We start from the raw sequence: 20,160 nt of genomic DNA, 5'->3' as shown, positions 1-20,160 counted from the left end.
AATACATAACCTTTTAAAACTATAAATAAATATATAAATGTTAAATTAGGATCGTTGACTGTGTGCTTTCAGGCTCCTGTACCTCCTTCCTGACGGAAGCAATGAGAAGAGAGCATGTTCTGGGTGATGGGGATCCTTAATGATGAAAGCCTCCTTTTTGAAACATGGCTTCTTGAAGGTGTTTAGGATGCTGGGGAGGCTCATGCCCCTAATGGAACTGACTGAGTTCACAACTTTCTTTTGCGCAGTAACCCGACCCTCCCCCCCCCCATACCAGATGGTGATGCAGCCAACCAGAATGCACTCCACAAAACAGAGCAAATTTCCTCAAACTCCGAATGAAATATAACAGCTGCTGAAAGCCATGATTCTAGGTTTATAAGTATAATTTGTTAATTATACAGAAATGCGGGTTCTCTTGATTAGGTGATCAGTTCATTGACAGAAAGCCTCCTTTAGAATCGTTCGGTGAGACGGGAGGTCTGTAATGTGGCTCACACTCATTTGTGAGTGTTTCTTACAATCTATCCTTTCAGAGAAGTAGTACTGTTCCCTCATTCACTTCCTGATTGTGTCACTCTGAATTGGATCCCGCCCATGCTGGGTATAACAGCAAACAATAATCTACTGACGGCAGCATCTGCAGTCAGGGATCGCTGAAGTCTGGCAGCTGACAGACAGAAAGACGGTAAGTCTGATGTACTCCCCTTCTCTGTATCTAGCAGGCGTTTTTAACTTTATGCTACTGACTGCGTGGGTTTTCTCTGAAATGTAAGTTTTCTTTCATGTACGGAGTGTTTCCCTCCCCACTTAATTACGCTGCAGCATGTTCACTCCAGTGTAGACAGAATTCACTTAACCCTATATTCCAAGAGCCCTGGGCTGATGTACTAATACAGTGTTTTCCAGCACGTGGTGAGCACAAAGGTGAGAAGGTAGATTTATGCTTTTGAAAAATGATCTGGCTGTTTAGGGCCTTTGAATTACTTCAGGACCATAAAATGTTCTACATCTGTAAAGCACCTTTGAAGTATAGTCACTGTTGTAATACAGAAATTGCAGCAGCCAGTCTGCACAGCAATTTACAATTATTAGCACTGTCATTTTCACCACATAATCTCCCTTTAGTGGTTTTTAGTTAAGTGTGAATATTGGTCAAGACCAGGGTAAAAACGTCCATCTTTTACTTAAAATAATGTTGTAGCAATTTTTAAATTTCCTCTCTACAAGATGAATGTGGCTTTGGTTGCAGTTCAAAGTAAATTTATTATCAAAATACCTGTAAGTCAGCATATACAACCTTGATATTCGTTTTCGTGTAGGCATACACAGTAAATGCACGAAAAACCCATTGAAAGTCTGCACCCAACAGGATGGACAACCAACCAATATGCAAAGAACAACAAGCTGTACAAATACCAAACTATTTAATAATCTTTCATGAATCATTAGATTTCAGCATGGTTCCAGAGGGCAGGAAAATTGCAAATGTCACTCCACTTTTCAAGAAGGGAGGCAGGCAGAAGAAAGTGCTTTATAGGCCAGTCAGTCTGACTTAAATGGTTGGGAAGATTTTGGAGTTGATTGGTAAGCATGTGTTTTCAGGGTACTTGGAGGTACGTGGCAAAATAGGCCAAAGTCAGCATGGTTTCCTAAAGGGAAAATCTTGCATGACATATCTGTTAGAATTCTTTGAAGAAATAAGAGGCAGGATAGACAAAGGAGAACCAGTGGATGTTGTGTACTTGGATTTTCAGAAATCCTTTGACAAGGTGCCACATGATGGTATTACAGGGAAGATACTGGCATGGATAGAGCATTTGCTAATTGGCAGGAGGCAAAGAATGCAAATAAAGGGATCCTGTTCAGTTTGGCTGCCAGTGGCTAGTGGGGTCTGTGTGGGGACCATTTCTTTTTATGTGATATGTCAATGTGATAATGGAATTGATGGCTTTGTGGTCAGGTTTGTGGGTGATATGAAGATAGGTGGAGGGCAGGTAGTGTTGAGGAAGCAGAGATACTGCAGAAGGACTTGGACAGATTAGGAGAATGAGCAAAGAGGTAGCAGATGGAATACAGTGTCGGGAAGTGTGTGGTCATGCACTTTGATAGAAGGAATAAAAGCACAGACCATTTTCTAAATGGGGTGAAAATTCAAAAATCTGAGGTGCAAAGGGATTTGGGAGTCCTTGTGCAAGATTTCCAAAAGGTTAATTTGCAGTTTAAATCGGTGGTGGGGAATGTGAATGCAACGTTAGCATTCATTTCAAGAGGGCTAGAATACAAAAGCAAGGATGTAATATTGACTCAGTATAAGGCAGTGGTGAGATCTCACTTAGAGTATTGTGAACAATTATGGGTCCCTTATTTAAGAAAGGATGTGCTGACATTAGGAAGGGTTCAGAGGAGGTTCACGAGAAAGATTTCAGGAATGAAAGGATTATCATATGAGCAGTGTTTGAAGGCTCTAGACTTTAGAAGAATGAGGGGGAATCTCATTTAAACCTATTGAATGTTGAAAGGCCTAGATAGAGTGGATGTGAAGAGGATGTTTCCTTTGGTGGGGGAGTCTAGGACCAGAGGGCACAGCCTCAAAGTAGAGGAATGTCCATTTAGAACAGAGATGACGAGGAATTTCTTCAGCTAGAGGAGACCAGGTCACTGGGTGCATTTAAGGTGGAAGTTGGAGGTTACAGGGAGAAGGCAGGAACATGGGGTTGAGAGGAAAATGAATCAGCCATGATGAAATGGCAGAGCAGACTCAATGGACTGATCGGCCTAATTCTGCTCCTGTTTCTTATGTTCTTATGAAAGAGAAAAAAAAATGAACGATAAATATTGAAATGTGAGATGAAGAGTCTTTGAAAGTAAGTCCATTAGTGAGGCCATGATATTCAACAACATAATGCTCCTCAGTACCACACTGTATTGGTTATTGTGCCTAAGTCTCTGGTGCTGGGCTGGAATCGACACCCTGGAATCTGTCAGTGTTAGAGAGCAGATGTATAATGACAGCTGGTGAACAATCCCTGTCTGCTCTTTTTTGCAGAACTTATAAAACAAGTGCAGCAAGCATTGCAAGAAAGCAACAAAAATGTTCATCGTGTTAAGGAGCACTTCAGTGATGCAAGCAGTGGTTGTTTTAAAAATGCTATTGCTTTTTGAAAAAAACGATTGTTCTGACCTTCCACACCTAACACCTGCAAAGCCTGATTGCACATTACTGAAAAAAAAGCAGAGCCACAGGCACAGGAGTGTTGCAGACTTCAGAACTGTGAAAGCCACGCTTCTAACCAGAATGCACATCATGGATGGACTTTAACATAAAACGATGCCTTGGCCTAGAGGAAACTAGCCCTGCTGTTCAGACAGTTGACGACAGGCTTGCAGTCAATTCATCAAGCAGCTGTTTGAACTGTGCTATGTTTGCATTTTTTCTTTCTTTTTAAATTTGTGTGATGAAGAAATGCATGCATAATACTGTGATAAGAAAACAGTGCTGGAAGTACTCAGCGGGGAAGGCAGCATTTGCCGAGGGAGAAACAAGTGTTAATAACCTCCAGGAAAAGTTAGAGTCAAATGTGCTTTAGATTGCAGAGAATGGGTGAGAGGGAAGAGAACACAAGGAATGTCCAAGGGGGTAGGGGGGAATACCATGCAAATCTAAATAACATGTGGCTGTGTTTGCCGGCTGACGGAGGGTAATGAAGGCATGATCCACCAATAAGAGGTGCAGAAACAAGATGAATGCTAAAAGTGGAAGTAAACTTTAAAAATATGATACTGAAACAGTGAATTACAAATAATCAGTTTTAAGCAGTTTTGTGAAAACTGAAATAAAATGGAATTCGGACATATTTAGCAGATAAGGTGTCATTGGTGGAGAGAGATGTTGCAGTTTGATGATCTTTCATCTGATCCTGTTGTTTCTCATTAAAAAGTTTAGTTATCTTTAGCGTTCTGTGGGCTTATAAGGTTTTTGGACACTAAACTATCTACTGAGATATAGACTGAGAAGTGGAGGAAATGAAGAGGACCGTCAGAGACGGACTGGATGAAAATGACAGCAAAGATGAAACTTTCAAGCTTTGAACAAAAGCATGAAAAACCAATAGTGTAAGAGAGGGAGTGAAGTAATACTGGAACAAGGATTGTTCTGTATAAAGAGGCAGATACAACTTGGGACCATGTGTGTTCCTGCAACCTACAAATTTGATTGGAATAAAAGAAAATCTTGTTTAATAGCATTCAGCCCCATGAAGAAGGATGGTGGTGAAGTGGGATCAGGTTGGCCGAACAGTCTGTTCCTGTGTTCTCTTCTGTGTTTTGGCTTCTGCTCAAGCTCACTTCCTTTTCCAGTTTCTGCTGCTAGAATTGTAGCTGTATTTGGAAAATATTTCACTCGTACTGCCTCTGCACACATCTTTCTCCGAGGATGTGTGCAGACAACAAAATCCTTTGCTTGATTCTCAGAATATGATGATTTATTTAATCAGCTGTTGCGTGTTGTATTTTAGCCGCTCCTTCCTTTCTGCATTCTGCCTTCCTTGGTTCACTTTATTCAGCACCTGGTACCAGACTTGTGCTTTTTCTCTGTTTTTACATATTGTTATTTTGTTCTCATTGGTTGGGCCGCACTTGGTGTTTTGTGGGCACTTCTCACTGCCATGTTGTAGGAAGAATGTGAACAAGCAAGAGAGGGTGCAGAAAAGATTCAGAGGAATGTGTCTGAACTGGAGAACTTGAGCTATAGGAGCAATTGGACAGACTGGGACTGTTTTCCCCTGAGTGAAAGATGTTAAGTAGTGACCTCATAAAGGTTTAAAACATTTTGATGTGCATAAATAGGGTAGATGTAGCAGTCTTTTTATCCCAAGAATCATTCGTTATGTGCTGTGTCATATTGCTGTGGGTGATCATGGGCTTTCCATGACTGTGATTGTTCTTGGCAAATTTTTCTGCAGAAGTAGTTTGCCATTGCCTCCTTCTGGACAGTATCTTTACAAGACAGGTGACATCTCCACCCCACCACCCAGGGCAGAGGCGGCTTAAACTAAAGGGGATAGGTTTAAGGCGAGAGGAAAATGGAACCCGAGGGGCAGGTTTTCATTACAGAGAGTGGAGGCTGTATGGAACAAGCTGCCAGAGGAGGGGGTTGAGGCAGATATAATTATAACAATTAAAATGCAAAGGCTGTTGGCCAAATGCAGGCAAATGTGATTAGCATAGATGGGTGTCTTGGTTTGTTTCGATGACTTTGGCCAAAGGGAAATCTTTCCTGCTTTATACTCCATGAATCTGTAGTGACACCTGTAGTAGCACAGCAGTGCCTCCACTTCCTTAGGAGGTCTCAAAGGTTTGGCTTATCACCTAAAACTTTGACAAACTTTTATGGATGTGTGGTGGAGAATAAACTGACTGGCTACATCACTGCCTGGTATGGAAACACCAATATCCTTGAATGGAAAATCCCACAAAAAACAGTGAATTAAGCCTAGTCCATCACAGATAAAGCCCTCCTAATCATTGGGCACATCTACATGAAGTGTTGTCGCAGGAAAGCAGCATCCATCATCAGGGACCCCCACCACCCAGGCCATGTTCTCTTCTCACTGCTGCCATCAGGAAGAATGTACAGGAACTCAGGACTCACACCACCAGGTTCAGGGACAGTTATTACCCTTCAACCATCAGGCTCTTGAACTAGAGGGGATAATTTCACTCATCTTCACTTGCCCCATCACTGAAATGTTCCCACAGCCAATGGACTCACTTTCAAGAACTCTTCATCTCATGTTCTCAATGTTTATTGTTTATTTATTTATTATTATTGTTCTTTCTTTTTGTACTTGCATGGTTTGTTATCATTTGCACACTGGTTGAACGCCTAAATTGTTATGGTCTTTCAGTTATTCTATTATGGTTGTTATTCTATTATAGATTTATTGAGTATGCCTGCAATCTCAGGATTATATATGGTGACATTTGTACTTTAATAATAAATTAACTTTGAACTTCATACTGCTAATCTTCATTAACGGGGAATATTAGTCACTATATTACAGCAATCATTGTTAGATTAACCAAAGTTTGAGAACCTGTACTAGGTTTGTCACAGGGAGCTACACACCCTTTTGTGTAAAGCTAACTAGTGAATCTTAGTTGGCTAATTATATCTCAGAGTCATCAGGGCGATCCACATCACACAATCTTGCTAAGGACAGGAAGAAACAAGGGAGGGGAAGATGTAAGAAATCTGAAAAGATTCCTGGAGAAGAGTCAGATAGAGGGGATGGGATATTGACCAATTCTGCATGACTGTCTTATTTTTTTTCATGTAAATGCCTGCAAGAAGATGAATTTTAAGGTAGTATATGATAACATATAGGTACTTTGGTAATAAATTTATTTTGAATCTATTATTCTGAGCTGGGTGGTATAACCCACTTATGGACTTGGAGGTGTCTGTGAAGCCCTGGCTGGGCTGATTCATCTGCAGTGGGAATAACCTGCTTTGAGCACAGTAGTCACTCGGGCTCATCTTGAACAAATCTTTCATGAGATGTCATTATTGTTCAGAAGGGTGCCACAGGCTATTCATTTCATGGTGCCTTTGGAAGATGCAGTGAGTCACCTTCTTGAACTGCCCAGGTGTTGGGTGTGTTCCCACAGAACTTTTGGAGAGGGAATTCTAGGATTTTGAACATAATGACGAGGAGTTGCCAGTGTTTATAAATCAGAATTGTGTGTTACATGAGGTGCCTGATAGACGTAGTACCAGATGCTTCTGTCCTTGGGATGGTGGAAGTCGTAGGCTTTAGAGTTGCTGTTGAAGAAGTCTTGGTGAGCTAGGCAGTACAAGGCAAACTCAGCCACGGTGAACGGCACGGCACGGTTGATAGAGGGAGTGAACATTTTGGTGGCCGAAGAGAGTGGCTGCCGTGTTACAGATTTTATTCAATGTTGTCCTGCCAGGAAATTTGGGAGTAACCTACATATCTCACTTGTGAGCAAAACGTAGTTGCTGGAAACCTGAAATGAAAAACAGAAAACGCAAGATCTGAGAAGAGTCTCAGACCCAAAATGTTGATGTATTCTCTTCCCGCAGATAGCTCTGCCTTGCGGTGTTTTTCCAGCATTCTTTACTTTGATCTCACTCCGGACTTGCCCTGTAGATGTTGGAAAAGTTTTGAGTTGGGGAGGCAGCAAGAAAGTGAGTCACTCACTGTTAGATGTGGTGCCTTCGGCGCTGTTTATTTGAGTGGTTTAATTTAAGTTTCTCCTTGATAGTGACCCTCTCCAAGGTATTTAAGGTGTGAGAGCTGATGATAACAATGCCATGGAAAATCAAGGTGTAACGGTTTGACTCTTTCTCTTATTAAAGATGCTCATTCTAGAATTTTGACAGAGTCTCCAGTCAGACATGGCATTTCAAGATTCATTAGAACAGGAGTGGGATATTTGTTTCGATGCTCATATATCTGTGAACTCCATTCACCCATCTTAGGCCAGTAGTGCTTTGTCTAGTGATCACCTAATCAGAATTATTACTTTTAACACGGACACCTGACTGTGAGACCTCTGACACTGTTATGCTTCGACAATGACAGCTGTGCGGCAGCTACATACAGACCTGTCGTAAACTGGGGGACTGCTTCATCAATCACTTCTGTTCCATCTGCCAAAAGCAGAACTTCCCCGGTGGACAAACATTTTAATTCTGATTCCCATTCCTGTTCTGGCATGCTGGTCTGTGGCCTCCTCTTGTGCCACGATGAGGCCACCCTCAGGGTGGAGGCACAACATCTTTTATTGTGTCTGGGTATCCTCTACCCTGATGACATGAATATCAATCTCTCCTTCTGGTAAAATATTTTCCCCTTCCCCTCCCCTCTTCTTCTGTTCCTCACTCTGGTCTCTTACCTGTTCTCACCTGCCCCCCCCCCCAAACCCTGGGTCCCCTCCACTTTCCCTTTCTCCGATGGACTGCTCTCCTCTCCTAACAGATTCATTTCTCTCCAGCCCTTCACCTTTCCTACTTACCAGGCTTCATCTATCACCTTCCAGCTATATTCCTTCACCTCCAACCACCTTTTTATTCTCTCATCTTCCCTCTTCCTTTCCAGTCCAGAAGAAGGGTCTGGGCCTGAAACGTTGATTGTTTATTCATTTCCAGAGTTGCTGCCTGGCATGCTGATTTCATCCAGCATTTTGTGTGTGTTGTTTTGGATTTTCAGCAGAAGTTTGCATGTTTATGTATGTAGATCCTGTCCAAGAAGATAACTGAACACAAAAAGGCTGATAAAGCTTGTTGCTTCAGAGCTGTACTCTTGCCACAAGTTGTGCCACAAACTGAGCTCTCCATTATGACTGAAAGGCTCATGAACACACTACATAGAAATCATTAGCCTGCACAGCCATTAAAGGAATAATACTTGCAATGAAAAGTGTTTTGTCCCAGCACCATGATCCTTACCTGTTAGCTGATGCTTGGGATGAAACAGTATTTCCTTAAGGTCCAATATTATGGATTCAATCCAAGTATCTGGGAATGAGCAGGGAGTTTGGTGACACTTCAGAGGCAGTGTTGGTCAATTGAATTTGTCTTCCAGTTGAGCTATTAAACTGAGGTTATCTCAGCTCTGTTAGGAGTTTGTAATAGATGTTTCGGTGTTTCTTTTTCAAAGAAAAAGATAAGAGTTCTTCCTGTTTTTGTGGCCAGTTTTTATCCCTCAGCTAATGTCATATTTCTGTTTATCAGAGGTTGCTGCAAACAAATTCTGTGGAGCCTTCTCTATATTATGTGGCAACCTAGGTCTGTACAAGAAAAACAATTATGACCTGTGGTGGGCTGCTTTAAGAGTGAAGAAACATTTCCGAGCGAGGTTGGAGACGACATTTAATCCACGTCAACTCTGGCAAGGTTTGCAGGATATTACTTCCTACAAAGTGAAACCCAACATTGAGAATGGCAGTGATGCTTCACTGTCAGATGAGCTCAACACCTTAAATGCTCACTTTGCCAGGGAGAATTAAACTACATCTATGAGGATCCCTGTAGCACCTGGTGACCCTGTGATACCTGTCTCGGAGGCTGATATCAGACTTTTTCAGCAGGGTGAACCCTTACAAGGCGGCAGGCAGGGATGGAGTACCTGGAAAACTTATACCAAACAACTGGTGGGAGTGTTCAAAGACATTTTCAATTTCTCACTGCTACGGTTCAAAGTTCCTAATTATACCAGTGCCCAAGAAAAACCATGTGAGCTGCCTTCGTGAATATTGTCCTTTAGCTCTCACATCTACAGTGATGAAATGCTTTGAGAGGCTGGGCATTTCTAAAATTAACACCTTTCTCAGTAAGGACCTGGACCATTGCAATTTGCCTATCATAACAATAGGTCTACAGCGGGCACTATCTCATTGGCTCTCCATGTGGCCTTGCATCACCTGGGCAATATAAATTCCTATGTCAGAATGCTGTTTATTGACTATAGTTCAGCATTTAACACCATCATTCCTACAGTCCTGATCAAAAAGTTACAGACCTGGGCCTCTGTCCCTGCCTCTGCAACTGGATTCTTGACTTCCTAACCAGCAGACCACAATCTGTGTGGATTGGTGACAATATCTCCTCCTCACTGACGATCAACACTGGTGCACCTCAGGGGTGTGTGCTTAGCCCACTGCTGTACTCTCTCTACACCCATGACTGTGTGGCTAGGCACAGCTCAAATACTATCTATAAATTTGCTGATGATACAACCACTGTTGGTAGAATCTCAGGTGGTGACGAGAAGGCGTACAGGAGTGAGATAGACCAGCTAGTTGAGTGGTGTCACTGCAACAATCTGGCACTCAATGTCATTAAGACGAAAGAGCTGATTGTGGACTTCAGGAAGGGTTAGATGAAGGAACACATACTAATCCTCATAGAGGGATCAGAATTGGAGAGAGTGAACAATTTCAAGTTCCTAGGTATCAATATCTCTGAGGACCTAACCTGGATGCAACATATTAATGCAGTTACGAAGAAGGCAAGACCTAAGACAGTGGCTATATTTCATTAGGAGTTTGAGGAGATATGGAATATTGCCTAAAACACTTGAACATTTCTACAGATGTACAGATGTACCGTGGTGGTGGGGGGTACGGCTACTGCACGAGATTGAAGTAAGCTGCAAAATTTCAAAATTAGTCAGCTCCATCATGGGCACTAGCCTCCAGAGTATCCAAGACATCTTCAAGGAATGGTTCTTCAAAAAGGTAGTGTCCATTGTTAAAGACCGCCACCACCTAGGTCATCCCTTGTTCTCATTGCTACCATTGGGGAGGAGGTACAAAAGCCTGAAGGCACACACTCAGCGACTTAGGAACAGCTTTTTCCCTCTGCCATCCAATTTCTGAATGAACATTGAACTCATGTAGACTACTTCACTTTTTTATGCTACTTATTTAATTTAACCATTTGATATACACGTACTTACTACAAGTCGTAGTTTTTTCCCTATATTATCATATATTGCATCATACTGCTGTTGCAAAGCTAGCAAATTTCACTGCATATGGCACTGATTTTAAACCTGATTCTGATATTATCGTTATGTGTGCTCTTCTGCTCTTCATTATCAAAAGTGTTTCAATGGCTGTAAGGTGCGTTTGGAAGCCCTGACGCACTAAATGTGCACTACTTACACACAGATTTTTATCTGCCTTCTAGTTGACTGAAGATCTGGAGCACACTTCTCTCTAAACCAACCCACACGCAGCTTAACATATTCCTGTTAGCATGAGTCACAATAGTCGCATGTGTCTCTATCTTAGGCGGTTCATTTCAAGCTCACCTACCACAAAAGCAAACATCTCTACATTCGACCTTTCAAGACCCCACCAGATCTAATGTGTTTTAATGAGAGTCCAATAAATTTTCTACTTTTGCATTCAATTTTCCGGCAATAGAATACAACATTCCTATTTCTAAACGCAAACAAGAGGAATTCTGCAGATGCTGGAAATTCAAGCAACACACATCAAAGTTGCTGGTGAACGCAGCAGGCCAGGCAGCATCTCTAGGAAGAAGTACAGTCGACGTTTCAGGCCGAGACCCTTCGAAGGGTCTCAGCCTGAAACGTCGACTGTACCTCTTCCTAGAGATTCCTATTTCTCTTGGGTTTCCCATTTACTTGATCAATTTATTGGCTGGCCTTTTGTGAATTATGTGCTGACACACAGATCCCTCTGCATCTCTGAGTTCTGGAAACTGTTTCGGTACCAAGTTTGGAAGAAGAATCTTGGACCGAAACATCAACTGTTCATTCATTCCAAAGTTCAAAGTAAATTTATTATCAAAGTATATATATGTCACCATATACAACCAGGACTCTTTTTTTTCATTGACATACTCAATAAATCCATAATAGAATGAATAACTATAATAGAATCAATGAAAAGCTGCACAACTTGGACGTTCAAAAGATGACAAACTGTGCAAATAATAATAATAAATAAGCAATAAATATTGAGAACATGCGATGACAAGTCCACGAAAGTGAGTCCATTGTTTGTGGGGGAAGTTCCAATGATGGGACTGAAGAAGATGGTGCCAGTGAACAACGCGACCAAACGCAATGTCCTTCAGACAACTCACAAAACTACTTCTTTTACGTCTTTTTCTTTTGAATACGATTCTGCTGCTAAACTGTGTGCAATTGGATGGTGATTTACATTTTAATGATAGAGTAGTCTGGCACTTTACTGCCTCCGAGGGTGTTTGTTGAGGTTTTGAGCAGAGTGTGCAGCCTAGAGGCCAAGAAGCCTGGAGATTCATTTCTCACTGGCATCGAACAAGATTGAAATCAATGGGGATGAGAGGGGAAAGTGAACGGGTGTCTGTGTGTGACTGGTCCCTCGCTCTTACTCACTGCTCCCGGAAGAAGGTGCCTGTGTTTGACTGGTCTCTCCCTCTGGCTTGATGCTGCCAGAGTCTTTGGTCTTGGGCAACATTTAATCAACGTGGTTTGTGGTTTGGACTTTGTCGTTCATGTTATCTGTGTTTCTGGTTTCTGGCTACTCCTTTATTGCTAATTTGTGCGATTTTGATCGGTGCAGACTAGCTTTGTTGTCTGCAGTCAACAAACAACACAGCACTAAACTGAACAAAACTTAACTAAGTTGAACATTCCAAGACTGTTTCATTGACACTGTGGTTTGATGTTTAATATTCTGTGTTCCTTGCTCATTTTTTTGCCATTTGCATGATTTTTTTTTGCACACTGGGTGTTTGATGTTATCTTTAACAAACAAGAGAAAATCTGCAGATGCTGGAAATCCAAGCAACACACACAAAATGCTGGAGGAACTCAGCTGGCCAGGCAGCATCTATGGAAAAAAGTAAATAGCCAATGTTTCGCACTGGGACCCTTCATCAGGATGTTATCTATGAATCGGTTTCACGGTGTTTCTTTGTTTCATGGCTGTGGGAAGACAAAACTCAGAGTTGTATACGGCATAGATACTTCGGTAATAATTGTACTTTGAATCTTTGGAGTGAAGTTGAGTGAAGTTTACCCTTTGGTTTATAGCTTCTTGTGTCACTATTTAGATACTATAATATGCTTATGGTTTTTGTTATTCTTCCTGCATGTTCTCACGTTATACGCTGTTTATTAGATTTCTGTTTACTTAATTATATTTTATGTATCTGTTTGTAGGCTCCTTATGTTTTCTTCATAACTTTCCTGCCTATGATGTTTATGATCATAAAATTTAACAATCAAGTTGTTGATGCTTTTAAGATGGCCTTTGAAAAGTCTCACATTAGAAATTAGTGTGCAGGATTGAAGTGCAAGGAATAAGTGCGTGGACTGAAAATTGATTGTCAATAGTAAACCAAGAGTAGGAGTAAGTGGGTCCTAATTCAGGTGACAGGCAGTGACTTGTAGAGTACCACTGGGATCAATGCTTCGTGCTCAGTTATTTACTAAATGCATAAATGATTTTGCTGATGTAATATTTCTCAGGTTTTTTTCTGACACATAACCAAGTGAGATTATGAGTTGTAAAGAAGATGCAAAGAGGCTTCAGTGTAATTTAGACTAGTTTACCGAGCAGTCAAATTCATGGGACATTCAGTATAATGTAATCCACTTTGATAGGGTAAAAAAAAGGTAAAGACAATATATGATTTAAATGGTGATAGCTTGTGAAATGTTGGTGTACGTATTTGTTGAAGGAAATCCACTTTCTCCAGCTTAGAGGAGGAAAAATAATTTCAATGGGAATGCAGAAAGCAAGAGTCACCTTAGTGAGATCTGGGGGCATGTAATGCTCTAGCAGTTCCACAACCTGGCTTGACCTGGCTCATTGACTCCTTTGAAGGACTGTTGCAGCCCTATCCTGAAGCATCTTTGGGCAGAACGTACAGTTAGTTGTTCCTGAAGTTGCATTGCCATTCTGGTGGGTCTTCAGTTCTAGGGGCTTAGGAAGTACCCGTGTATTTCCAGTGCTCTGTCCATTTGAAGGATCTCGCATTACTGTCATTTACTGCCTGAAAATAAAAATGAATATTGAACCTACTATGTAAGACAGACAGTCACTTGGTCCATAATCTTCTCCAGCCCTATAATCTGTCAAAGTCTATGTTCCTTCAGTTCATGGTTCTTTCAGATGAGACTTTAGATCGGGGGATCTTCCCTCCCCCCACCATTAACCGAAGGGTCCACGGACCTCAAGTTGGGAACCCCTGCTTTAGATTAAGAGCCTGTCAGCTGCTTTAGTGGTTGTAAAAAGATTCTATTGTTGATTCAAAAATGAAGAAATGAAAGATTGTTGTGAATATTCCTTGAGGGTAGTAGGGATGAAAAGAAATAGCAGTACTAGGATCAAACAGTTATACTGTGAACAATGTTCTGGTTAGATTGTGAAATAAAGGTTGGGAATTTCCCCCGGTAAAAACAATATTTACATGAACATCCTGGATTTGAGTCAAAATTATGTAAAAGGCCAAGTACCAGGAGCTGGTAGAGCAGTGCCAGAGACAGGTTGGAGGGCACAATGTGAGCCTAGCTGTTGAAGATCTGCTGGCTGCTCGCTCTGCAGAACCTACTCTCTCCCTGGTATTACGGGAGCTACAAAGAGAAGAATCATCAGGACCGTCTCAGAGGCTATTGAGCAAGCCTCCAGATGCTATGGATCAAGAGGTGTGACCCATGAACCAATGCTGCTGGGACACAACCTGGGGTCTGATCAACCTTGCCTGAGTCATCTGGTTAAGAGTGTCTGATGTTGAAAGACCCAAAACGCCTGATGACCCCAGGTCACAACACTGATGATATGTCCCAGCACATCCTAGGATATATCTTAGCAAGGTGGGTGACTAGGAAAATGTAGAAGATGTCAGCATACCTCAGAGTTATTTGTGGGAAATGGAGCAGTCCCAATATCCAGGAGGTAGTTGAAACACAACCTTTAATTAAGAACTTAAATATGATACTTACAAAGTAAAGGGTTGCCCAGTGATAGAGCCAGCAAAGCTGCTATTTCACAGTGTCAGTGACCTGGGTTCTTTAGAAAGACAGTGTATTATTAAATGGCGATGGATTAGAAAATTTGGTGAACAAGTTGAGATATGTTGATGTACAGTGAAAGCAAACCTATGGGAGCATTAAGCAGTTAAGAAAGCGTGTGGCATGTTAGCCTTCGTCACAAGAAGTTTCAGTACAGGACTGCAATGTCCTGCAGGGCTTTGGTGAGACCATACACAGGGTATTTTATTCACTTTTGGTCTAACCTTAGAAGGAATATACATACTGTGATCTCTGGTCTGAATGGAGGGGTTTGTACATTGTCTCTGTGACCACGTTTCCTTTGAGTGTATGCTCATGTTTCCTCCAACTTCTCAAAGGTATGTGAGTTGGTCAGTTAGATGGGCATGGAAATTACCCCTAGTGTGTGTAAATAATAGAATGGAGGTAGATGGGGGGAGCGGAATTAATGGGAATGTGGGGAGAATGAGTTTTCAGGAAAATTTGTGGGGGAATGGGATTACCCTGTGAGCTGGCATAGACTTAATGGGCTGTTTGGCCTCCTTGATGTTGTTTAGAAATGTGGAAAGAACGATCTGAAGTTAAACAGAAAGTGGGCAGTGGGTCAGCAAAGACAAACAAGGTTAATAAATCAGGCCAAATACCTGGAATGGGAAACGTAAGAGATAAAGGAAGTTTTAAGGCACGTGGGAAAGAGAAGAGAATGGGAGAACACAATTGGTCACTAGAAATTGGAAAGAAAAGCAGACACAATGGCAGAAGAGATGAAAATGCAAATGGAAATAATAAGACAAGTCACAAATAAAAGAAGTGTCCTTGACAAACATAAATAGGAACAAACTTCAAAGTAAGTTTATTATGGAACTACAAATCTCATTATGTACTGTACAGCCCTGAGATTCATTTTCTTGTCAGCATACTCAATAAATCCATAATAGAATAATAATCATAATATAATCAATGAAAGACCACACCTATTTGGGTGTTCAACCAGTGTGCAAAAGACAACAAACTGTGCAAATACAAAAATAAATAAATAATAGTAATAAATAGCAAAACCATGAGATGAAGAATCCTTGAAAGTGAATCCATAGGTTGTGGGAACATTTCAATGATGAGGCAAGTGAAGTTATTCTGTTTGGTTCAAAAGCATGATGGTTGAGGGTTAATAATTGTGTGGTGGGAGTCCCTGATAATGGATGCTGCTTTCCTGCAACAATGCTTCATGTAGATGTGCTCAATGATGAGGAGGGCTTTACCAAATTTATTATTAACAGCTTCTGTCCAAAACAATAGAAGCTGTAGGTATGATATTAATTTGATGAACTCATTTTGAATTTGGAAATTTGTACAATATCTGATCCAAGGAAAGGTATCTTATTTTCTAAATTTCTGAGTTTCACCAGAGCAGTGTAGCAACCCAACAAGAATGAGTGTGTTTTCCAAAGCAGTCTCACCAGCATAATGAGATAATATCCCAGCAGTGAATATGCTAAACTAAATTGCAAGTTCTTACAACTCAAGATTTTATTGAGGTTCAGGACATTGTAAATGGAGGAGTTCTCATGACAGGTGTTATATTTTAAGCATTTGCATGTTAGGATATGGTAGGAAGGGTAGCTGTCCTGGCAGGGATTAGTGAGTGTACCAGGATATGAAAGAGATGGTTCTTTGAAATCGGGACAGGAAAAAAGAGGGTCACGTCTGTTTGGTGGTGGTTCCATGCAATGTTTCAGTTGTGAGGAATGGTAGAAATAGCTCAATAGCTAGGAATTAGACAGGTGAGAACAATAATTACAGAAGATGAAAAAGAAATAAAACATGGTGGAGCAAAATCTTTGGCTGCTCATCAGAAACACTGTACATCTTCAGAAACACCGTACATCATAGAACATAGAAATCTACAGCACATTACAGGCCCTACCTGTTGTGCCGACCATGTAACCTGCTCTAGAAACTGCCTAGAATTTCCCTAGCGCATAGCCCTCTATTTTTCTAAGCTCCAACTAAGAAGCTCTTAAAAGACCCTATTGTATCCGCTTCCACCATCGTTTCCGGCAGTGCATTCGGTGCACCCACCACTCTCAGAAACACCGTACCTCGTCATGGGCACCGTGTCTCATCAGAGTCACTGACACCTTCAGAAACTCCGTACCTCATGAGGAACACCGTACATTGTCAAAAACTCTTGTACATTGTCAGAGTCACTGACACCTTCAGAAACTCTGTACATTGTCAGAGTCACTGACACCTTCAGAAACTCTGTACATTGTCAGAGTCACTGACACCTTCAGAAACTCTGTACATTGTCAGAGTCACTGACACCTTCAGAAACTCTGTACATTGTCAGAGTCACTGACACCTTCAGAAACTCTGTACATTGTCAGAGTCACTGACACCTTCAGAAACTCTGTACATTGTCAGAGTCACTGACACCTTCAGAAACTCTGTACATTGTCAGAGTCACTGACACCTTCAGAAACTCTGTACATTGTCAGAGTCACTGACACCTTCAGAAACTCTGTACATTGTCAGAATCACTGACATCTTCAGAAACACTGTATATTATCAGAATTACTGCACATCGCTAGAGACACAGACATCATCAGAACTGAAATGGAGAAACTTGGAGAATGGACTGGAGTCCTTACAAGCAATTAGGTTGGAGGAAGTGTAATTAAGGAAAAGGTGTGAATCTGTGTATTGGCTTTTTGCCTGGTATCAGAATTTTAAGGCAGGGAAAGGTAGAAAGGATTATGCCACAGTAAGAAAGATGGAAGCTGGCAGCAAAGTTGGTTAAATTTCCCATTTTGATGAAAGATCAAGAATCATCGCTGCAAATTTGTTGGAAGGGAGGGGGAGGATGAAAGCTGTGCGGAACTGGGGAAAACAATCTACCCCATTTCCGAGAAATGTGACAAAAACTTGTTGCTGTGCAATTTTATTTTTTTTTTACATTAAATGTTGCACCTCTCAGTGGTCTGAAGAACATCTCCAAAACCCGAACTGTGATGTGTATGTGTCACTGGCACTTGTGAATATCATGCCTTTAGTGTTGGTTAACATAGGTGTCAGTAGCTTTTTTTGCAACTACATCGGGGAGAATATATTGATAAAATATGCCTGAAGTGAGTGAGAAGGAGGTTCTACAATTACCCTCTGAAGGGCCAAAGTGTGCCTACCTTACCCATGACACCCATATCAGGCACAGAAGTAAAACATTGGAATAGGTTTTTACATTGAAGATGCAACATACAACTACTCTGAGAAAATTTTTAAAACTATTGCTAGAATTCTGAAATTAAAACAGACATTGCTATGGATTCAGGGTCTTGGACTATATATTTTTTGTGTGACTGTATTTTACTGATATCTTATGTACTCTACGTGCTTTGTGCTGTATATGACTGTTGTTTTTGTGTTTTGCACCTTGGCCCCAGAGGAGCCCTTTCATTTGGCTGTATTCATGTCTGGTTGAATGACAATTGAACTCAAACACTCAGCAAGTTGGGCAGTATCCATGAAAAGGGAAGCAGAAGGCTCTGAGATGGCCTTTATGGTTCACACAAGCTTCTTCCAGCCCTACTACACCAAACTCTATCTATGAAACCTCTTTATGTAGCTTCTCCTTAAACTCCCATTTTACAGTCATCTGAAGACATTTCTCCTGAATTAAGAGCTTTATTCATAATTATTTTATATTTATGGCTCCTGATTTTTATCTGCAAGTCTTTCCAAAACTCCTCAGTTTTAAAGATCATTATCAAGCCATCATCAATCTTCCCTTTTTCAGGAAAGTGTACTAACCTGTTCAATTTTTCATGTAAACATCCACCATACCCTATCCACAATTTCACAATAAACTCAACTTTGACCTGCTGCTTTTAAATGTAGCTGTGGTTTTAATGACATGCAGTTTGCATACAGCAAACCTATAATCTGCATACAGTAAACTGTCACGTGGTGCAATACAGTGATCATGAGATGTCTGTATTAATCCAATGTAGTGATAATGATTGAGAACTCCCATTCTCACCCTTGAATTGTGCCACGGCTTTTGGATAACAGATAAAGCCTTGGTTTAATATCTTCATCTCAAGAATCACCTGTGGTGCAGCACTCTGATTTCTGTACTGAAGCCTTAGCCCAGATTAGTCATATATGATTATGCTGTGCCTTGGCTGGGTTTATGACTAATGTGATTTACTGTTCCTGATGCAGAGAATGAAGTAAGGTAGGTTGGTACTTGAGAAACATTCTCCTGAAAGGGAAATGGGAAAATATTACTGTCACATCTGAAACTGCTTGATCTTGTCTAATGGAGCAAAAATAAAATTTAAAAAAAACATGCACTGAATGCATTTTTTCTGCCATCAAGAATGAATACTGAGGTCAGTTGGAAAGTAAACAGGAAATTTTATATCTGGCATGCAATAAATTCGTAAATCTATTTGTGTAGTTCAGAACAGTCACTTTAAAGAGACAATCCTCCTCTTCTTCTCATAATAGACAGATCCCCAGGGATGATTGAGATTTTTAAAAAAAATCTAATAATAGAGTCATGGGCTCACCAAGTCTGTGCTAACCATCAAATTCTCCGGCACTATTGTGTAGTAGTTAGCACAACACTTTACAGTATAGGTGACCACGTTCAGTTCCCATCGATGCCTGTAAGGAGTTTGTACATTCTCCCTGTTAAGGCTGATTTATACTTGTGCGTCAAATGTACGCCATAGGTATGGCATAGCTGCGAACCCTATGCTGTATCTACGCTGAACCGTATGCCATCGCCTAATGCACACCTCTCCCAAAATGTAACTACGTGTCACGGTGTTGCAGACCGCAACAACTGTGATTGGTCCGCTTGGTAGTGTCGCATTTCCTCCTACGCTGCAATAGCTTCCCATTGGGTGACTGAAGGGCAGGGAAGGAACTCTGACTGCAACGCTTTCCATAAAGCTTTACAGACCTCCAAAATTATGGAGGACCCTGTGCTTGACGCCAGTTTGTAGCTAGCTGCTACAGCCTGTTGACGGTGGGGTTTCTATGCCACTGTGTTGAGTTTCTTTGTGTTGAAACTCAACACGAAAAAACTCAAACTTCAAACAATGGCGACTGAAACTGAAGAAGGTGAATTTTCTGTGTTTGTCCAGCCACTGAGAGACATGGACGAGGAAATGCATTTACCGCTGCGGCGGAAGCTAGTATGCACAAGTATAAATCAGCCTTTAGGGTATGGGTTTCCTCCCATAATCCAAAGACCTACCGACTGGTAGGTTAATTGGTCATTGTAAATTGTCTGTGATTAGACTGGGATTAAATCGGGTGATTGCTGAGTGACGTGGCTTGAAGGGCCAATTCCATGCTGTATCTCAATAAAATAAAAAAATCCTACTCTAACTCGTTTTAACCTCCCCTACTGCTCCCATGCCCTTCAACTCTCTGTCAATCACCTATATACAAAGGGCATTGTACAATGGCTAATTGAGCTACAGTTTACACAGTTACACGTGGAACGTGCAAGCTCCACACGGGACAGCACTGATGTTCAGGAGTTAACCGCTGTTGCCGGAGCTGAAAAGCTGTAACTCCACCAGCTACATCCACTAAATGTAAT

General features: G+C 41.2%; 1 protein-coding gene across 3 annotated transcripts in view; it reads left to right on the top strand.

Moving 5' to 3' along the window:
- The first annotated feature begins 594 nt into the window (after nucleotides 1-594).
- Nucleotides 595-20,160, top strand: part of LOC134344226 (F-actin-monooxygenase mical1-like) — a 129,572-nt gene continuing 110,006 nt past the window's right edge. For 2 of the 3 annotated variants that reach the window (XM_063043673.1, XM_063043671.1), the window contains exon 1: nucleotides 595-688. The gene's annotated coding sequence lies outside the window, so the exon portion shown is untranslated. The remainder of the gene's footprint in view (nucleotides 689-20,160) is intronic. The other variant, XM_063043672.1, reaches the window with a different exon arrangement.

This window comes from Mobula hypostoma, chromosome 3, assembly GCF_963921235.1.
Source record: "Mobula hypostoma chromosome 3, sMobHyp1.1, whole genome shotgun sequence".
In the NCBI taxonomy this organism is placed as follows: Eukaryota; Metazoa; Chordata; class Chondrichthyes; order Myliobatiformes; family Myliobatidae; genus Mobula; species Mobula hypostoma.
This window is presented reverse-complemented; position numbering and strand designations above follow the sequence as displayed.